We start from the raw sequence: 20,007 nt of genomic DNA on the forward strand, positions 1-20,007 counted from the left end.
GGGGATTAGAACAACAGTCTAAAGAGCAGAGTATAATTTAATGTACTAGTAAATTCATTAATACAATTAAAAATTTTAAAAAACAGTGCTCGTTGTAATGTAGATATACAATAAGCTCGATAGGCATATATACCCTAGAGCTATTTTAATATTGAGTAAGATGATTGATAATTTGTAATTAAAATTGAGAATAAAAAATCGGTTTCATAAAGAAGAACAAACAAAATCAATAAATTGTACGATCGTTTCGGAAATGATGTTTTATTTGAGATAGACAATAAGTCTTGGACAATAATTTTATCAAATAGTTTTTTGACACAAAGTCTCCTCATCAGCAAAAATATTGGGTGAGTTTTTTTAAAGACACCAAAAATAAACCTAGAATTTTTTAAAAGTAAGGCAGATGTATTTTTTTAATGGTTCACCTTCTAAAAGTCCTACGTACCATCCTCAATGCATTCATTGGGATGGTAAACGTAGTTTATGAATGCTTGAAAATGTTGATATATGATATGGTTTTACTCGCTTTAAAGCGTGCAATCGGTTCGAAAATCATAAGTGTTTATCGGTATATTTGAAAAAGCAAAATGCGGTGTGCTCGCTGTTGAATGCTGTAAGTTTGGGCAAATGAGTTCAAACTAAATAATCACACAAAATACTGTTAGAAACCCACCGAATATGTGTCCGCCTATGTCATGGTAACATATATTGAGCGAGTTTCTAACAGTATTTGTCATCTAAGCTTCAGCCTCTGTCCCATCAACGAAATGCTGCATCCTTCTGCCTGTTCTACAAGTATTTTAATGGAGAATGCTCCGACGAACTGCAAGCACTCAAAGTAAATACCCCCCGACAAGCAGCTAAATCCCACCCCTACACAGTAGAGATCCCTAGAGAGCTTTCTACTCCAGTAGTTTATTTCCCAGAACTGCTAGACTTTGGAATTCCCTTTCGGGTCCCTGTTTCCCCAACTTTACTGACATGCAGAAATTCAAGTGTAACGTGGACCGTCATCTTGCTGCCCAACTCCCTACATAGTACCCCTGTAGCTTAGGTCCCTGATAGTAGCCTCTTACATGAAAGCGGCAATGTGTCTTGTTTGGGGTGAAAATGTAATAAAAAAATTAAGTTTTCGTTATAGTACCTTTATTTTATATCTATTTAAAGAACGTTTATCGATCTATCTAATCATTTAAATTAGAATCGTTTTTAAACAATTGTCCTCTTTTGAGAACATTGATACACGCAATTTCGCACAATTTTCTTATTTCAATTCAAGCTAGGCCGAAAAGCTGCTGAAACAGCTCGCGATATCAACGAAGTGTTTGGCCCAATTGTCTCAGGTTGACAAGAACGTTCTTGCGGTGATAAACTTTTTAATTCAGATGAACATATGTAGGACCTTTTCTGTTGACTAATGCTGCGTGTTGTTGTCGAAGTTTTGAAGAATTTCATCCATTTGTTGGCAGTACTTCTCCGCCTTAATGGTTTCGCTTGCAGTAAAAAAAAAAAAAATGGTGAGACCGGTCACAGGCCACCAAACAGGTCATCTTCACATTGCCTTCTTTAGGTATAACTGTGGATTTTTGGAAGTGTTGTGGAGCTTCCTCGGCGTCTAACCACTACTTAAATTGTTTGAAATTATAACCATTATGAATTAGTCAACCAGTTTCCACCTCAAGCGAATTTTCGATGAAAATATATCGGCCATAACATTTAACCAATTTTTTTTACGCGCGTGTGTGTGTGGAGGGGGGCGTGGCTCTGGGAACGATTTATTGCTTGTACTACGAAAATGTCTCCAGATCGTGGCAGAAACCACTTTACCATTTTCCATTTCAGAATGAGTAGTGAATCACGGGTGGCTATACTTAGTAGTTCGCCATAGAGCCGGGTAGCAATTTGGGAATATTACCAACAACCTCTCTTTCAAGATACCCAGAAAGCCAATCGATCCGCTCACAAAGCAGAACGGTGTCCTAAACTTCTGCTTCGTGAAAGACGAACAATGAGAAATGCAGTAATAGTTGGAATATCACCAACTGCTGCTACGATCTGTTTCGAATACGTTTACCTCCACCACCAAAAACTATACGTCTACCACGTAGTGAGGTTGATAGTCTTCAAGAACGTTACCTGATTCTCTGTAACACGAATAAAACACCGTGCGTTGTGACATGGATAACGAAGATAGTGAGAGTACATATTCATGTTGGGCTGATTCGTCGAGAATGTTTAAAAAACCGTTTTATTTTGTTGCTTAAAACAAAGTTTTCCTTTCTCTGTAATAAAATAAAACATCTATTAAGCTTAAATACTTGGTAAAACTACCAACACACAAGTGTATATTTACGTTTGCGAATGTATATGCACTTTTTTTTAAGGCAATCCAAAAATGTCTAAAAGCTCTATAGCTAAATAAATAGATCTTAAAAAATCTAGATAAGGATTTCGAACGAAATCGGTAATTGTATTGGAATCGAGAATTCCTATTGGAATCGTCCCATCACTAATGCATGTGAATATATAAGTATGTACAGAATGTGTGTGTATATATATATGTGTGTATGTATATATATGTGTGTGCGTATATATGTATATATATGTGTGTGTGTATATGCATGTGTGTATATATGTGTGTATATATGTGTGTGTATGTATATATGTGTGTATGTATATATGTGTGTGTAAGTATATATGTGTGTAAGTATATATGTGCGTGATGTATATATGTGTGCGTGTATGCATATATATTTTTGTGTCTGTATGTATATAGGTGGGTGTACGTATATATATATATGTGTGTATGCATATATATATGTGTGTATGTATATAGATGTGTGTATGCATATATATATATATGTGTGCGTGTGTGTATGTATATATATGTGCGTGTGTATATATGTGCGTGTGTGCATATATGTGTGTGTATATATGTGTATGTATATGCACGTGAATGTATGTATATATATATGTACGTGTGTGCATATATATGTGTGTACATGTGTATGTATATATATGTACGTGTGTGGGTATATGTATATGTATATGTACATGTGTGTATATATATACGTACGATTGTGTGTATATGTATATATATGTACGTTTGTGTATATATCTATGTACATGTGTGTGCATATGTATATATATATATATGTACTTGTGTGTATATATATATACACGTGTTTCTGTATACGTGTGTGTATATGCATGTAAATGTATAATTCGATACATTATAACCGGTTACCCATTCCAATATGCCCCGGAGATTTATAAGATTATAAAACTAAATTTAATATATGATCTGGAGAATATCTTTGATATATAAAAGAAGTAACAGTACAAAAAAATACTACGATATTTTTGTATATTGTAAATTTTTATCCACGTACACATGTTTCATCATTTTGGGAAATGATCAGTGTGGAAAATGATTGTTCTCTCGATCGCACGATTCAAGCTACAGAACAACTCAACTTCGTCATAACTTATTAATGCAACTAAAACAAAAGTCTTACAGTAAGGTGAAAATTCAGTCTAATGATAAGAACAATAGCATGGTTTGCTTGAAGCATTGTTAAAGAATACAAGGTATTTTTGAAGGCGTACAATGCTGTAATGCTGTTAATTGTAAAGTGACTTTACAACTTACAGCCGGGAGTGAGGATTTATTTCTTCACTGATGATGGGTTCTTACTCGAAAGGACCTTTGGAATATGGCAAGTGTTCGTCTTAGCTCCATCTATTGTCCCACCTCGCCAAACATTCACGAGAAACACTCGTCTATCTGAAAACACTATCAATAATTTTCCCCACTCTTTATCCGCGCCCAAACCTAAACGTAGATTTCATGAACAAAGCTTTTTTCTTAGAACGGCACACGTGTGGAACTCTGTTCCGTTAATTGCTTTCCGGCTGACTACAATATGGTCGTCTTCAAGTCCAATGTAAACAAGTTCTTGATGAACCATTCCCCTTAATTAATCCAATTTACCAAATTTCCACTACTAACAATTACTACGTCACTGTCCCATTGACCACTGTACGCTTATTAACCCTTATCCTCGAGTGGCCTCTGGGCCTTGATAAGAGGTGACTTCTTTGTAAAAAAAAGTACCATCCACAGTTGAAAAAAATCAGGTAGATAAATAAATAGATATAAATAAAAAATAATATAAAATAAAAAATATTGACTTATTTATCATTTATTTATTTATCTGTGCATAACGACTGTACATTCCTGCATTGTAAGCCGTCAAAAATATTTTTTAAGTCAAATCATATCAATATAAGATGGCATATTTTTAGTAGACAGTCGTGAATGTTCAACAACCTAGTCGGACGGAACTTCGTATTATGCGTTTAATTAGAAGCCTAGTTTTATTTCTCATCAAGTGTTTATCCCATAATGAGACTAGAAAAAAAAACATAACATTATTTTAAATCACATCCATATAAACATACTTTTTTTTTTTAACCTTTTTCACAAATCACAAATGCAAGACATGAGGGTATTAAACTATGAAATTATAAATTTTTAAACATATTTATGTAGTAGTACCTGAGCATTGCAACAAAATACTTAGAGCACAAAACCACTATTTTTTTATTACATTTTCACCCCAAACAAGGCACATTGCCACTTTGGTGTAGGGTGTTACTATCAGGGACATGAGCTACTGGGATACTATATAGGGAGTTGGGCAGCAAGATGTCGGTTCACGTTACACTTGAACTTCTGCATGTCAGTACAGTTGGGGAAACAGGGACCCGGAAAGGAATTCCAAAGTCTAGCGGTTCTGGGGAATAAATTATTGGAGTAGAGATATTAACGTTGGTGAGATATTTCGGTTGATTCTCTCGACCATATTCATTTAAAAAAACATATTTCGACCACATAAGCCGACCGAATAATTGTTCAGCTTTAAGCATGTGTCCTTGTACTTAGGTTTACTAGTAAAGCAACGTGTAATCTGGTTAGCACCAAATGGGTGACAATTTGGTAACTCTAGGCGCTCTGTGCTCTTCATTTATTTCTGTATTGTTTTTAGTCAGGAACCTCCAGTTGCCACTGGTATTAAACAACGCCGACCCAGGAGAGGTATGGTTGGAGATTAGGCCACTCTTGCCACAATAATTCCACGCTTAGCCAGCTTTACAGTGGGTGTTCAAATATTGTCAAGAGTGAAGGAACCTATATATATATATATATATATATATTCAATATTCAATTTGTCTTTACATAAGCAGTCATTTCTTACTACACAGTCATGAGCATGTGTCAGTCTTCCGTATTGATCACTCTTGTATCAACCTCGTCATTTTTCACTGGTTACCCTACTATTGAAAAACAACAACCTCAAATTATATATATATATATATATATATATATATATATATATATATATATATATATATATATATATATATATATATATATATATATATATATATAAAGAAAACGATCATAGACCATACGAAAATGAAAAGTAAACAGTTTTAAAATCCTACCCATATCGGGAAGGAAACATGCACACACACATAGTTTCCTTCCCGATATGGGTAGGATTCTAACACTGTTTCCTTTTCATATATATATATATATATATATATATATATATATATATATATATATAATGTATATGTGTGTGTATGTGCATTTATAATTAAATATTCACAATTATTTTTCGACTTAAAAACACGAGTATTTCTTTGTCATATGTCATGCTCATTCACTCATCGGTGTAGCAAGTGACACTTACAGTTGGTCGGGAGATTCGAACTCAGTCACAAAGTTACCCTTGACTTCGTAGGCTGGAATTCTATGTCAATTAACACAATTGAAATTAAGTTCTTATAACAGCGTCTCATCTTGTCAGACTAGGCACACCCACTGAAGGGTGTCCGTGGCAAGAGTTGCACAATCTCTAACCTTACCTTTTCTGCATCGACACCCTTTTCATTTGAGTTACAAGAATATAGAAGTTCAGGACGTCTGGAAACGATGCCGAAATACGCGGAGAGCTCATACAGCGTCTATAATTCCCAAATGGTTACCCACCTGGTACAGGCCAGGCTCATCGTTGTTTTCAATGATCTTGCTTATAAATTGCAACTGGTCGTTCATACGTTATAAGCAGTATTCAACGACCAAGAATAAGTGGTGCATTTGCGATAAAGTTGAGTTCTTTCTTAATTTTCTAAAACAAAAAGAAAAAGATTTATATACACACACGTTAAGTGGGCAAATAGTCGCAGAGGCTGGTGCATGAAACTCTAATACTGATCAATTGGAAGCCTACTTTTATTTCTCTTAAAGTGCCCATCCAATAAGGGAACTATAAAACAATAAAAAAAATCTATATAAGAGGTTATAAAAACAATAAGAATAAATTCCCGTTTTTACTAAATGTATCACCCTTTTTGTAAAGGCCATTTGTTTGGTTTTTGCTTGTGACGTATTTGAATGAAATGCACTAGACCTAAACACTAGTTAGGAATAATTTCCTTTTGACAGTCTGAAGCTTTTTAGATCCGGAGCGAGATATATTATATTATATTATTATCTACTATATATATTATATAATATATTATATAATATATTATATTATATTATGTTATATATTTCATATGTATTATATATATACGAATCCTATAGTGGATGAAACGCAGAATATTCAGTGTAGCTTAATAAGCCATATATATTTTATAAATTACTATATATATATATATATATATATATATATATATAATAGCGCGTTGCCCCATCGTAGATTATGCTTAAATGATATTTTAATCTATGCACTAGTAAACCCAATTTTCTAACGCGTCTAAGAAAGAAATTACAAGTGAACAGTGAAAAAAAAAAAAAAAAAGAAAAAGAAGGACTTCTACTAAAAGCACTAAATATAATTAAAGATGTTTCCAGAGTACTAATAAACTGCCTCGCATTTCTTTCTTTGTAGTTAATTATGAAATCCTTCAATAAGTTTCCAGACTTTTTTACAGGCATTTAAAATTGTAGCCTCATTAAAAGCCAGTATAGTATTGCTTTAAATCTAATGAGACGATTTCAGGTTCAAATAAACAGCTACAGCAGGAATTGGAATACACCCTACTAAAACCTGATTGTCACAGCTGGTGAATTTTAAAAATGCAATCTGGAGGCGAGGACACTTTAGAAGAACTACATGCAATAAAATTTTCTTTTAAATTTGGAAAAAATGCCAAAGAAACGTATGGAATTCTTTAGACAGCTTTTGGACCATCATGCATGGATCGAGCATCGGTTTTTGAGTAGCATAAGAAATTCAAGGAAGGCACAGAATCTGTGAGGGATGATGAGAGGTGTGAGAAATGTAAGAAAATCAGAACACCAGAGTTGATTGGCCAAATAAAGAATTCCATGGATAAGGACCGTCGTGTGTCTATAGAGACAATTAAGTGCAGTAATATGTCAGTGTTGGAACTGTACACACAATTATCGCGAGGAACTGGAAATGCAGAAAATTTGCTCGAAGTTTGTCTTAAGGATGCTCAGAAGATCGGAAAATTAAATTCACCGAAAATATTTTTATATTGTATTTCAATATGAAAACTTTGCAAGAAATGGCGTCATGGCGTTAAAATGAAACGGTGACATTGCGACAAGTAAATTTAGTTTCGTATCAAGGGTTGTCCTGCCTGGTGAAGGTATCGACGGTTATGGCTCTTTATCCATCTCTCTCCATAGAAGCATTCATGAATTCATTGTTGCTCATAATTTTGGATGTTGCTCATTAGTTTTATGTGGCTCATAATTTTTTATGTTGCTCAGGTGTTCAGACTGCCAATGTATGTTTCTCGCTGTCGTAGAGAAGTTTGATGGTGATCAGGTGACACCTTTCTATCATACTAATCTCTATCGAGCGAGGTGTTATGATTCAGAAGCCTAAACACGCTGTTTGACGAATAGTCTGATGTATTACCACATCTTTCTTTGCAGTTGTACAGATAGTAGGTCGCAGTTTCCTCCTGTCCAAGCAGTGCCTATACTGGGCGATCTTTCGCTCGGCACAACGAAATACAAAACCATGGACAGAATTATTTCTGTTTGCTTCCATATTAAATCAGTTATCTGCTTTCCATAACCTCACGTTATCCTGATCGGCGGGCTAAGCGGGTTCTCAACCATGCCCAAGGGTTTCCCACAGACTAGCGCAGGGAAGGAGAAGCTTTGCTTGCCCTTTGACAGTGCTGTCCCGTTACATATGTTTTCGTATAATATAAATGGATAACTGTATTTCAAAATATCATTCACGATCTGGGGCATCATATTGGTGAGGAATGATTTTTCCTATTAGCATTTAGGTAAAGCGTTTTCCATTTCAAGTATCGCAGGCAAAATAAATGACATCTAATAGATAAATTAGGAAAAAAATCGAGAGCGTTGGGTCATTCAATTATCTCCTATTAGATTGCTTAAATTAGGAGAAATCTTCAAAATCGGTTAAATATAAGAAAAATAATCAAAATCCAAAATTGTGCCTTCTTCTATATATTTCCTCTCTCGCTATTTCTTGCTTTCTCTCTAAACTTCCGCTTTGATAGTATTTATACTTGTTTTTTTTATTATATATTTTAGTTTATTTCATGACGTAATAAGCAGAGAAGGAGGAAGAATTGGTGAAAATGTGAGAGTATTAGATTAAAACTTTGTAAGAGATTGACCTCATGAGCAAATTACAAATTAAGGACGATTAAAATGTTTTTATATTTGTTTTAACAAAACTTAATCCAAAACCAAAATGCATTAAAATATATAAGCCCTATGAAAGATGTTGTACAATCATATATACAACACTCAAAGCTAATGTCCACAAGAGAATAACAGTTAATGAAACGTTAATAATATTCTGTAAAAAGATGAGGAACACTATAGTAGTACTAACGTTGATAGTTTTTTTTAAATTACATTTTCATCCCAAACAAGATACATTGCCACTCTGATGTAGGAGCTACTATCAGGGACCTAAGTTGTAGGGGTTATATGTAGGGAGTTTAGCAGCAAGATATCTGTTTACATTACACTTGAACTTCTGCATGTCAGTACAGTTGGGGAAGCAGGAAACCGGAAGAGAATTCTAAAATCTAGCAGTTTGGGGCAAGAATCTATTACAGTAGAAGGCCCTCTCACATCTAGGGATCTCTACTGTGTAGGGATTCGACTTCGCTGCTTTTCGGGTTTGTCGGGGGTATTTTCGTCGAGGGGGCACACATGCTTGTAGTTCGTCAGAGCATCCACCATTAAAATACTTGTAAAACAGACAGAGAGATTCAATATTTCATCGATGGGACAGAGGCTGAAGCTTATGAAGTTTATAACGTTCGTTTGATATGTTCAGTCAATGGACGTGGATTGATGATTTTTCACAAATATTAATCCGTGATTTTTATACATAAAGCTAATGTGATTCAAACATGACATGTCCGACTCGATAAAATGTCGAAGTATTTAATTATATGCAGTTAAAGTATACAAATTTTCATATGATATATTTTGCATAGAATTACTCTGAAGTTCAATTAAAAACTCGTGATGTTTGAAACTTGTTCTAATTTTAATTGAAATGATTTTTTTATGGTTTTAGAAAATATACAAGAAAATTGAAATACGAAATGAATTACAATATTTATCCATCAAATATTCAAGGCTGACATTAAAATAAAGGATAAAAGTCATTTATTTTAACTGCTGGTTTCAATCTTAATAACTATTGTAATTTAATTTTTATTTTAATCCTTCTAGAATGTTAGTTCTTGAATCTGGTGCATCCATCTTTCCACTAACTGTTAGGTTTTAATATAAAGGTAATATTTACCGCTGTAATTTTATGTGTGAGTTTGCTTTTTATTCACCGCAAAGAAGGCACGTGATCAATGATATTAAGGGGCATGCTAAAAATGAGTTTTTCCTGATATTAGATTTAAATGTCTGAATGTTGGCAAAATCAGGAGTAAGTAATAATAATAACATATATATATATATATATATATATATATATATATATATATATATATATATATATATATATGGTGTCCCATAAGAAGCGAAATTGTTACACAATCGAGAAGCAGACATTTACCATAATGTGGTACATTCGATTGAATTTAAATTTCAAATCTGTCGCTTCTTTTTGGACACGATATAATATATATATATATATATATATATATATATATATATATATATATATATATATATATATATATATAATTAGTTTTTTTGGGGGGGTGGAAAAAGAAAACCATCAGAGTGCTCAATTATAAGAGGAATTCGAAAATAAGAGCGTATTATTAATGTTTACTTTTGTTTACAGAAAGTTTAGAAAAGTCATCGGTACCGTCGGTTTAAAACTCGATAATTATGGGCTGTTTTAGATACCCATATAAGGCTCTCTTCTTTTATAACCAGAAATGGAAACAAACGTGAACTCATAATGTATATATATATGTTTTCACTTCCGGTTATAAAAGAGATGAATATTGGCCGGAGAGAGTTGATATTGGTATCTAAAACGATCCCTACTTATCGAGTTTGAAACCGACAGTACCGATGATTTTTCTAAACTTTCTGTACACAAAACAAAACATATATATATATATATATATATATATATATATATATATACTAGGCAAATCATACCAGTCATCCAGACAGCAACTAATATACTTATACTGATATATGGCATAATCACGTTGACACACCGGTTCCCATCAGATCACCGAAGTTAAGCAACGTTGAGCCTGGGGATTACTAAAATGGGTGATCAATTTGGGAATTCCAGGGGCTGTATATAGAAGGAATTTTATACCTCCCTGCAACAGTTGCAAAAACCTAACGTTGTCATCTTCCCTAACGGGGACAAACATGCGACTGGGGACCTCTTGGGAATTCCATACTCCCCTGGAACTTCTACTTTCGGAGGAAGCCGGTTAAACTCGAATGGGGTTAGTGCTGTTTCGCACACACACACACACACACACACACACACACACACACACACACACACACAATTAGGAGTGGATTGTCTGTACTCCAAGCATTGGTTCGTGATTCTGTTACCATAAATCTAATGTGGTTTGAATGACGATAGCATGCAACGTTTGTTTTAGCAAACTTTGTTGAATTTGTAGATTAAAGCTCTTAGCTTATTTAACCTGCCCCCTTTAAACATGCCACTTAATGTCAGGATATATTATAGCAGTTAACTAATAGATTTTAATACTAATCCTCTGATTGACAATGTCGTAAAATTACACGTAATCGCCTATAAAGTTGCCTCTCAAAAAGAACTCGTGGAATTTTTCAATAGAAGAAGAAAAAAGGTTAACGGTAATAAAACGCTAGAATTGCACGAAAATTGAGGATCACTAAATTTATATGCGAACTGATCTTACTCAAAAATTTTTTAAATTTCTCTTTCCGCCAAGTTTTTCTGGATATCGGCATCCAACGTGTGTACGTATGTATATATTATTTTTAAGATGCATCCTTAATCGTTCATCTGTATTTAAATAGAGATTTTTAAAATGTTTTATTTACTGACGAAAACATATAAAATAATTTAGTTAGAAATTAAAAACTTTCGCATATACAGTAGCGGTCATAATATAAAGGACAGAAACAGCTCTAAATGTGCGAATTACTTACATAATCTATATATTAATAGGATAGTGCGTATTATATATTTTGTATGTCACATTTACATCCAAGTCGTTTAATTGTTATGGACTTCCATTTCTTGTAATAAATACTTTTGCCAAGAACTCTTCCAACGTTTTAAATTATATATATATATATATATATATATATATATATATATATATATATATATATATATATATATATATATATACTAGCAAAAGTACCCGTCGTTGACTGGGTTCAAAAACAGCCTACATAAAATGGACTCTGATTTATGAAAGTATGATAGGTTATGAAAAGGAAGGGTTGTAAAGAGATAGCTTCGAATTTTGGGGTATCAAAACCAAAGCAAAATATGATGAAAGTAAAAATAAAATAGATAAACCCCATAATTTATTATACCATACCGGTACACACTGAAACACTTATCACAATATTCTGTGGATCCATATTAAAAAACCTTGTTAAACTTTGTGACATATTTCCATTCTATGGAGGCCAGGCGCGAACGCAGACCTCATAATTTTATTATACCACCCCTATTTAAGCTATCAAAGTATTCTTATGTACATCTATATCAAAAACACTTGTAAACGATTTGTTTTTATTTTTATTTTTTTTATTTTCACACTTTGTGGACCAGGCACGAACGCAGACCCCATATTTTAATGAACCACCGGTCTGCTAGATCAAACATACCCATTCCTGTATCTCGATACATCTTCTATCATTATATGTGATCAGTTTTTTTAAAATAGTCAACCATGTAGGAGCCTATTCGTGACCAAACACACACACACATTCGGCTTATATATATATATATATATATATATATATATATATATATATATATATATATATATATATATATATATATATATCGCCGTTGACTGTAACTGAATGGTTCGGGTCCTTGCTAATGAAGCCATACATGACTTCTGTGGCCGGGGTTCAAATCTCTCGACTGGCGTTAATTGTGACACCCCGCACTGATGATTCCCGAAAGGATGAAACATTAGTGTCTGTAGGTATTTAATAAGTATTATAGAAAAATAATAATAATAATAATAATAATAATAATGATAATAATAATAATAATAATAATAATAATAATAATAATAATAATAATAATAATAATAATAATAATAATAATAAGTGTGTTTGTGTTTTGGTATAGCTTTCGATTCAAGTTGATGGATCCACGTCATATGGATATATATTTTTTTTATTTTTTAAATCGCAAGTTTATAATATATAAAAATCAATAGACCATTAACTTTATAATATATACGAAATCTGCAAGATTTTAAATACTATATTTAAACGTACTTTACGACTGGGCTACGCCGGCCGTCCCTGCTATCTTAGATAAATACTTTTGTAGTTTTTACAAAATAGCTACAACAGTATATCAGAGCCTCTCCATTTGCGCTGAACGTCTACAGGAGCCAACATCAATATATTCACATTAGTCGCCGTGGAATTTCCACAGATCCCGTTAGTCAGTAATTAATTTATCCAATACTGGACAAAATTGATGAAACAATGTTATTAATTTGCAAAAACCTTAACTTTTTATTATTAAAACTTGATGGAAGTAAAAATGTCATTTATTGTAGGGCTTAATCTTTAAGCAAGATAAAAAAAAAATGTACAGAAAGACCTTGTAGAAAGAAAATGGCATTATCGCAAACTATCGGAAAAAATCAATTTAAGAAATTTCTGATAATATTCATAAGAAACACTCGTCTAGCTGAATCCACTGTGAAAAATTTCCCCCACTCTTCATCTGTGCCTAAATCAAAACGTAGATTCCATGAACAAAGCTTCTTTCTTAGAACTGCACGCATGTGGAACTCTGTTCCGTCCGCCTGCTTCCCACCTGACTACAACTTGGATGTCTTTAAGTCCAACTTTAACAAATTCCTAATGAACCGCCTTCTTAAGTAAACACTTCATTAAATCTCTACACTAACGTACTGTTCTTGCAATAACCCTTATCCCTGAGTGGCTTCCGGGCCTTGATAAGTGGTGACCACCGTGTAAAAAAAAAAAAAAGAATCTAAAATTGTCGCTCATCGTGTTTCAGGTATTAAACCAATAAACCGTTAGATGCAGAACAACATCATATAAACGCAAAGAACATCGCAAAAAGTTCAAATAATTATTAGAATGTCTACACAATATAATTTGGACATTTCTACGTCAATTGTCCGTACATTCAATAAACAGGCGAATAAAATCACAAGGAAAGCACTTGCTAGCAAGTTAAATGTAGGCATCTCTGTATCCCAAGTTCGCTTTCTCTCTTTTAAACTGAAACGAAAGGGCACGCCTGGAGTGTACGAAAGAGCAGGTTGTTTAGACTAACCGACAAAGGGAAATAATTCATTCAATAATAAATCAAAGTTTAATATATTTGGTTTTGACGGTAGAAATTGCGTATGCCTTAAAACAAGTGCGCCATGAAAATCATTTTTTTTTTTTTTTTTTGTCTGTAGTGCGATGGAGTAGAGAATAATTGCACCTGCAGGAGTCGACTTTATCATCCGCATCTTTGGCATTTTCAATGCTAAGATTTACAAAAGTCTACTTCAGCATCATGTGTTACCAAGATTACACAATATTCTTTATGACCCATTTACATGCAGTACAATGCGTCTTGCCACTAGGTTCAGAAGGTTATGATTTTATTTGAAAAAGAATCGCTCCAACGAAGTGGCCTCCAGAGCCTCAATCTCAATCCAATTGTACATGTTAAGAATATAATTGGAAGATCTGTTCAGAAAATAAATCCGAAAAAAACAAAACAGAACAAAAAAAAAACAAAACAAAAAAAAAAAAACAGGATCGCATATGGAAGTAAATATGAATAAGGGCTGGAATCTATATATTAATACTTTAGTACCTGTAACGGACGTGTGTCACGGTTTCCAGTTTATAAATTATTGGATCGGGAGATCCTATTTATTAAATAGGATGATGGAAGGTGATAGCGTACTACGAATTATTAGTATAGAGATACGCTAATTTAATGTTTGTATTATGTAATCACTAGGGCTAGAACAACAGCATATTATTTTCATTGTTTTGACTCTCGAGTATGCATCCGTTGATATCTTATCTGCTTTTATATGGATTGGTATGGTTCTCGGTTGATTAACTGTGTCTCAATGTGTCGGATATATACTCGAGAGTCAAAACAATGAAAAGAATATGCCGTTGTCATAGCCCTAGTTATCTATCCTCCCTTTTATTAAATAGGATCTTCCCATCACCGTAGACACAATGTAACCCCCCCACAAGTGATGTCGCTTTTAGGCAGTATGTAAAACTAAAATATACCTTCTCGGCTTTTGATTAAGATTCAAGGGCAATATCTGTTCTGTCTAAAGATAGTATAATGATATTGTGTGATCTCAGTTCGCGCCGGGTGTCCATGCAGACTTCTATAAGGATATTGAAGATAAACCATAATAAATGCTATCGCTACATGAACGAAATCACTTAGATAAATACTTTTGCAGTTTTAACAAAAGGGCTGCAATAATATCGCGGAGTCTTCATTCACGCTGAACGTCCATAGAATACCCAGCAGCAATTGATTACATATGGGAGATGCTGCTGTGGAAGTTCCATAGGTCCCGCTAGTGCTCGTTACTTCTGATTTTTTGCAAGAAATTAGATCATATGGTCGACGATGCAAAGAAGTCATTGAAGATAAAATGTTCACCAAAACTTTAATTTTGGTGACATTTTGTTCACAATAAAAAAAGTGATTCATAAACTTCTGCCCAGAAATGTATTTCTTTTCTTTCGTTTAATCTTTTTTTTTTAGAAAAATATTACGTAAACTTTTCTAACTTCATGTAATATTTATGCATTACAGTAATTGTCCGCATCACTTTTGACGTTACATTTCTACTATATTTCGTCTGTTAAGCCTTCGACCTTCTTCACATCTTTTATATTATTTTGTTGCGAGCAGGGCATGTTCATAAAAAAATTAATAGAAGTTTAATAGAATGTGGCCAAGATCACAGTGTAGTATCTGTCCTGATGCTGCACTTCGTGTTTTCTGTTCTCGGTCGGTGGAGGTGACATTTTTCATGACTGAGAGAATTTTAATTTTTATTCCTATCCAGAGTGCCCTTTTTGGGAGCTGGACTTTCCCCATATTAAAAGCTGAACCTTTATCTTGCTCTGCGCTCGTGGGGAGACAAGTAAATTGGGACATCTTTCTATTAAAATTTCGACCTCCATCCTCCTCTCTCTCTGCATCTCTCTCTGTCTCTCTTCCTATTTCTCTCTCCCTCTCTATCTATCTATCTATCTATAACTCTTTTTCTTTCCTCTCCCTAACCCTCCACCCCGCTGTCTATTCTTCTTTCTTGCTGTAAGGTGTTGAAAAAAAAAAACTTCATTTTTCTAAGCTATTCATTCTAAATGTAACACTGTAATCCCATATTTATTGCTTGCAGAAAACAGTAAGCCAAAACATAATATTCTTGACCCTGGATACTTTTGTTTCCCTACTTACCTACATTTATTCAGTAAAAAAATTCATTGATAATCGTGCATTACTTTCTTTTTCTTTTTTTAAATAAACACACTTATTTGCTTTCATTTCTTATATTATAGCTGCTATTTATACACGGTGTCCAAAAAGTCACTGAAGGGTTGAAAATTTTTTTTCATTTGCTTTTTCTCTATTTCAGATATTTTACAAATAATATTTTGGAAATAAATTATTGACAAATATAGAATTAAACAACGTACAGAAGTTGACATTTTTTTTAACCGAACATCCGGGTTCGATTGTGTTGAGTCTTGTGATTCTATGAATGCGAAGCTTATCGTCGGCATTTTTTTTTTTTTTAATGTAAGTTTTAGCTCAGGTCATAACACAATTCGAGAAAAAAAATGTCTGTAACAAACCCCAAGCCCTGCCAGAATTGAGGAAAAACACCAGGAACGAAATAAGGGAGTTAAATCGCAATTCAGAGATTCTGCAATCTGTCATGAATAATGTTTTGGAAAGAGCCAACATATGCGAAGCTAAAAAATGGGCAACATTTAAAAGACGTTATTTTTCATGAATAAAAATTGTCTGAATTTTGCATTTTTTTAGTACGTAATGTCCATATCAGATTGTATTAAAATTACAGAAAGATATCATAAAAAATAAAGAATCTATTTAAGTTCCAAATCCTCTAGTGATTTTTGGACACCTTATATTTATCGATTTAGGAATACCAGGTGCTGTATATACTCTTTGCGCATATCGGCATTGTTTTCAGTCGTCCTATACTTCGCCTCTCCATTCGATTCAAGCAGCGCCTATTTAGGAGAGGTGTAGTTGGAATTGCGCAACTCCTGCCTTACAATTTCACGCGCAGCTACCCTTACAAGGGGTACCCATTGTCTTTCTAGAGTGAACAGAAACATCGCAAATATAGATATATTTTTATAACCTACAGAGACTAGTGTCTCATTCTTACGCAATTATCAGTGTAGGTAGTTATAATCTTCCTTTAGATGGATTCTAACTTAGTTATATTTGACTCTGCAGTCCGGTATTCGACTCCTTTACGCTACCAACATTTATCAAGGGAAATTGAATTAAATTTTATATATCGGGCCAAGCAGATAAATGCAGTGATCTGGTAATAGGTAATAAACCGTGGACATCAGAATATTTCACTACGCTAGGGCAGACAGCTAATAAGAAATCTATTAAGAGACCTTATCGTAGTTCGGCATCATATTCTATGAATACGAAGATTTTAATGTTGACATTGGTCCCCCCCCCTATATTTTTGTTAGTCAGAATTTGTAGAAAGACATCGAGTACTAACGGGATGGGTCGCGTGAAGGTTGCCAACATCCTAAATGATTTTTGTGAAACGAACTGGATTCTAATTTGAGACACTCAGATGATCAGTCCGTGTCGTTAACCACTGAACTATCGTCACCTCCTTCTCATCGTAGTCGAAGAACGTTTATATTTATATAAATATTAAGTATTTTCACCTATATACACTAGTGCTTCATCCTTCCGTAATCATTTTTTACAAAGGAATCACCACTTATCAAGTCCCAGATGTCACTCGAGGATAGGAGTGTACAGTGGTGAAAAGGACAATATCATAGTAATCGTTAGAATCATCAGTGTAGAAAGTGATAGTTATTGTCGATTGAAGGATTCGAATACGGACAACATTGGCTCTGTAGTCTTGTATATCTATCTATTATTTCTTTTTCTCGGCAACTACTGGTCTGATCTGAACGAAATGTAGCATAGTACAACACAGAGTGCAACGAATTAAGTATTATGCTAACTGTCGAAGCATAGTTAGAATTAGTATTTAATGCAACAATGATAATAAATTTGTAATAAAGCACTCATTCTAAGCCAATTTAACAGGATAAGAGCATAACATTGTCCTTAAATTAGTGATGGGACGATTCCTATATTTTCTCGATTCCGTACTAAGTTCCCGATTCCGATTCTTTATAAATCTCTAAAGATTGAATTATAAATTATTTTTTCCTGATTACCGTAAAAACATACGTTAAAGGTACACATATTCTCTCACACGTAAGCACACTTCTGTGAGATGGGGGGGGGGGTCTATAGATTTTAGTTTTACCGGTTTTAGTTTAAAATTACTAAATATTTACTGCTTCGTTAGTAAGCGGAAGATTTTATTTTAAGCAAAATCAAACAAAATAAATTTTTAAAAATCGTGTTTGGTATCGGAAAATAGGCACAAATATTTCCGATTCTGATACCCTAAAAGTTATGATTTTTTTTCTAATTCTCGAATCCGATTAATCGTCCGAACACTATTTTCAATATTGTGCATTAATATATTACACGGAATAATCAAGGCTATTTGTTTTAAGTTTCATGTGCGTGTGTCCATCAGCATAGATTTTGAAAAAATAAATTTGCATTTTGGATACACGGAAACAAGAAGGGGAAAAAACAAATACGTGGACCGTAGTAGAAAACGACTTGAGGGTTCAATTTCGTTGGTTTAAGGGAGAGCACCACTACTTACTTTGGATTGCTTCTCTAACAATATTTTAAGTTAATGGTATGACTCTACCGAGAATTGAACTCGAGCGAACATCCTAACAATTATGCTAAATACATCGTTTAGCATCGGATCACATATCACTATGTTATTGTAGTGGAATGTTCGATTTCTTTTAACCAATTCTTCGATAATTGGAACTTACGTTTATAATCATTTCAGACTTCGGGAGGTTGTCTCTCTGACTATTAACTTTCCCCCTTCCCCTACACGCAGTGAAAAGGCGTTGTGGCGTTTCAATTTTCTGTTGATTGAAACCTTTCAGTTTTTAATATCCATCTTGTACTAGAATAAGCGTTTTTCAGAAATTCTTTGATTCTTATTGAATAAGGCTCATTGCATTACGCAATGGAGAACTTGGCTTTGAATGAATGAAAGGCGAGAAATATGTAGAGTAAAGATAATGAGTGACGTTTTATATATGCATTTTGGACAGGCTTTAAAGAAAATTTACAACTTCTGCTATGATACCCGGCTTCAAGCTCATTCACAACAATTTCGATGGAACAAGACAATTGAGATGCTGATTCGACTCAACGGTTACTTAGGTGACGGATTATTTCTCACAATGGGTTTTAATGCTCTGCGATCTGACAGTAAATCTAGAAGTCTGGCGAAACCATTCCGGTTTCCCTGCTTCCTGTATTCTGTTAGAGTTGTCACTGTGGCAGATCTCTAAAAACCAATCAAAGCAGTTCGAATGCTTTTATATTTGAATGCTTTTATGTTAAAATTTCTGCCAGCCGAATGTCAACGATTAACTATTTTTCAAACTTAGTTGGGTCACTTATTTTCTAGTGATTTATACATAGTCATCCATATACAGTACTGTTTCACTGTATCAAAACTCATCAGTGCGGCTAGACAGGCGACTACCTCAAGCCAGGATCGAAACACGACCGCCCAAACGACAGTCAAGGCTTCTCACTACTACGCTATTCGGCTGCTGCTGTGCAGGTAGTGAATTAACGATGTTTTGACATCGTTCAAATGCCTAAGCTCGATTTGTTTGCACAAGGAGCATCGCTTACAACGCTACGGACAGTTTGTATATCACTTCCCAATATACTCAACTCAAGAAAGGGATCATCCACATGAAGCAAATGGTCGAGTAAGTAACGACCTAGTCGAGTTGACACACAGGTTCACGCTAAGCGACATTGAACCAGGTCAATACTAAAATTGTGACCATTTTGTAATATCAAGAATTGTATGTGT

The 20,007-nt window shown here is 33.9% G+C and overlaps 1 long non-coding RNA gene and 1 pseudogene across 3 annotated transcripts in view; both read left to right on the top strand.

The window, feature by feature from the left end:
* Positions 1–20,007, top strand: part of LOC145278061 (uncharacterized) — a 797,888-nt gene that overhangs the window by 764,585 nt on the left and 13,296 nt on the right. The gene's annotated exons all lie outside the window — the stretch shown is intronic.
* Positions 10,720–10,838, top strand: LOC145278426 (5S ribosomal RNA; annotated as a pseudogene).

Source organism: Euprymna scolopes, chromosome 6 (genome assembly GCF_053919585.1).
Source record: "Euprymna scolopes isolate OS-2025 chromosome 6, ASM5391958v1, whole genome shotgun sequence".
Taxonomy (NCBI): domain Eukaryota; kingdom Metazoa; phylum Mollusca; class Cephalopoda; order Sepiida; family Sepiolidae; genus Euprymna; species Euprymna scolopes.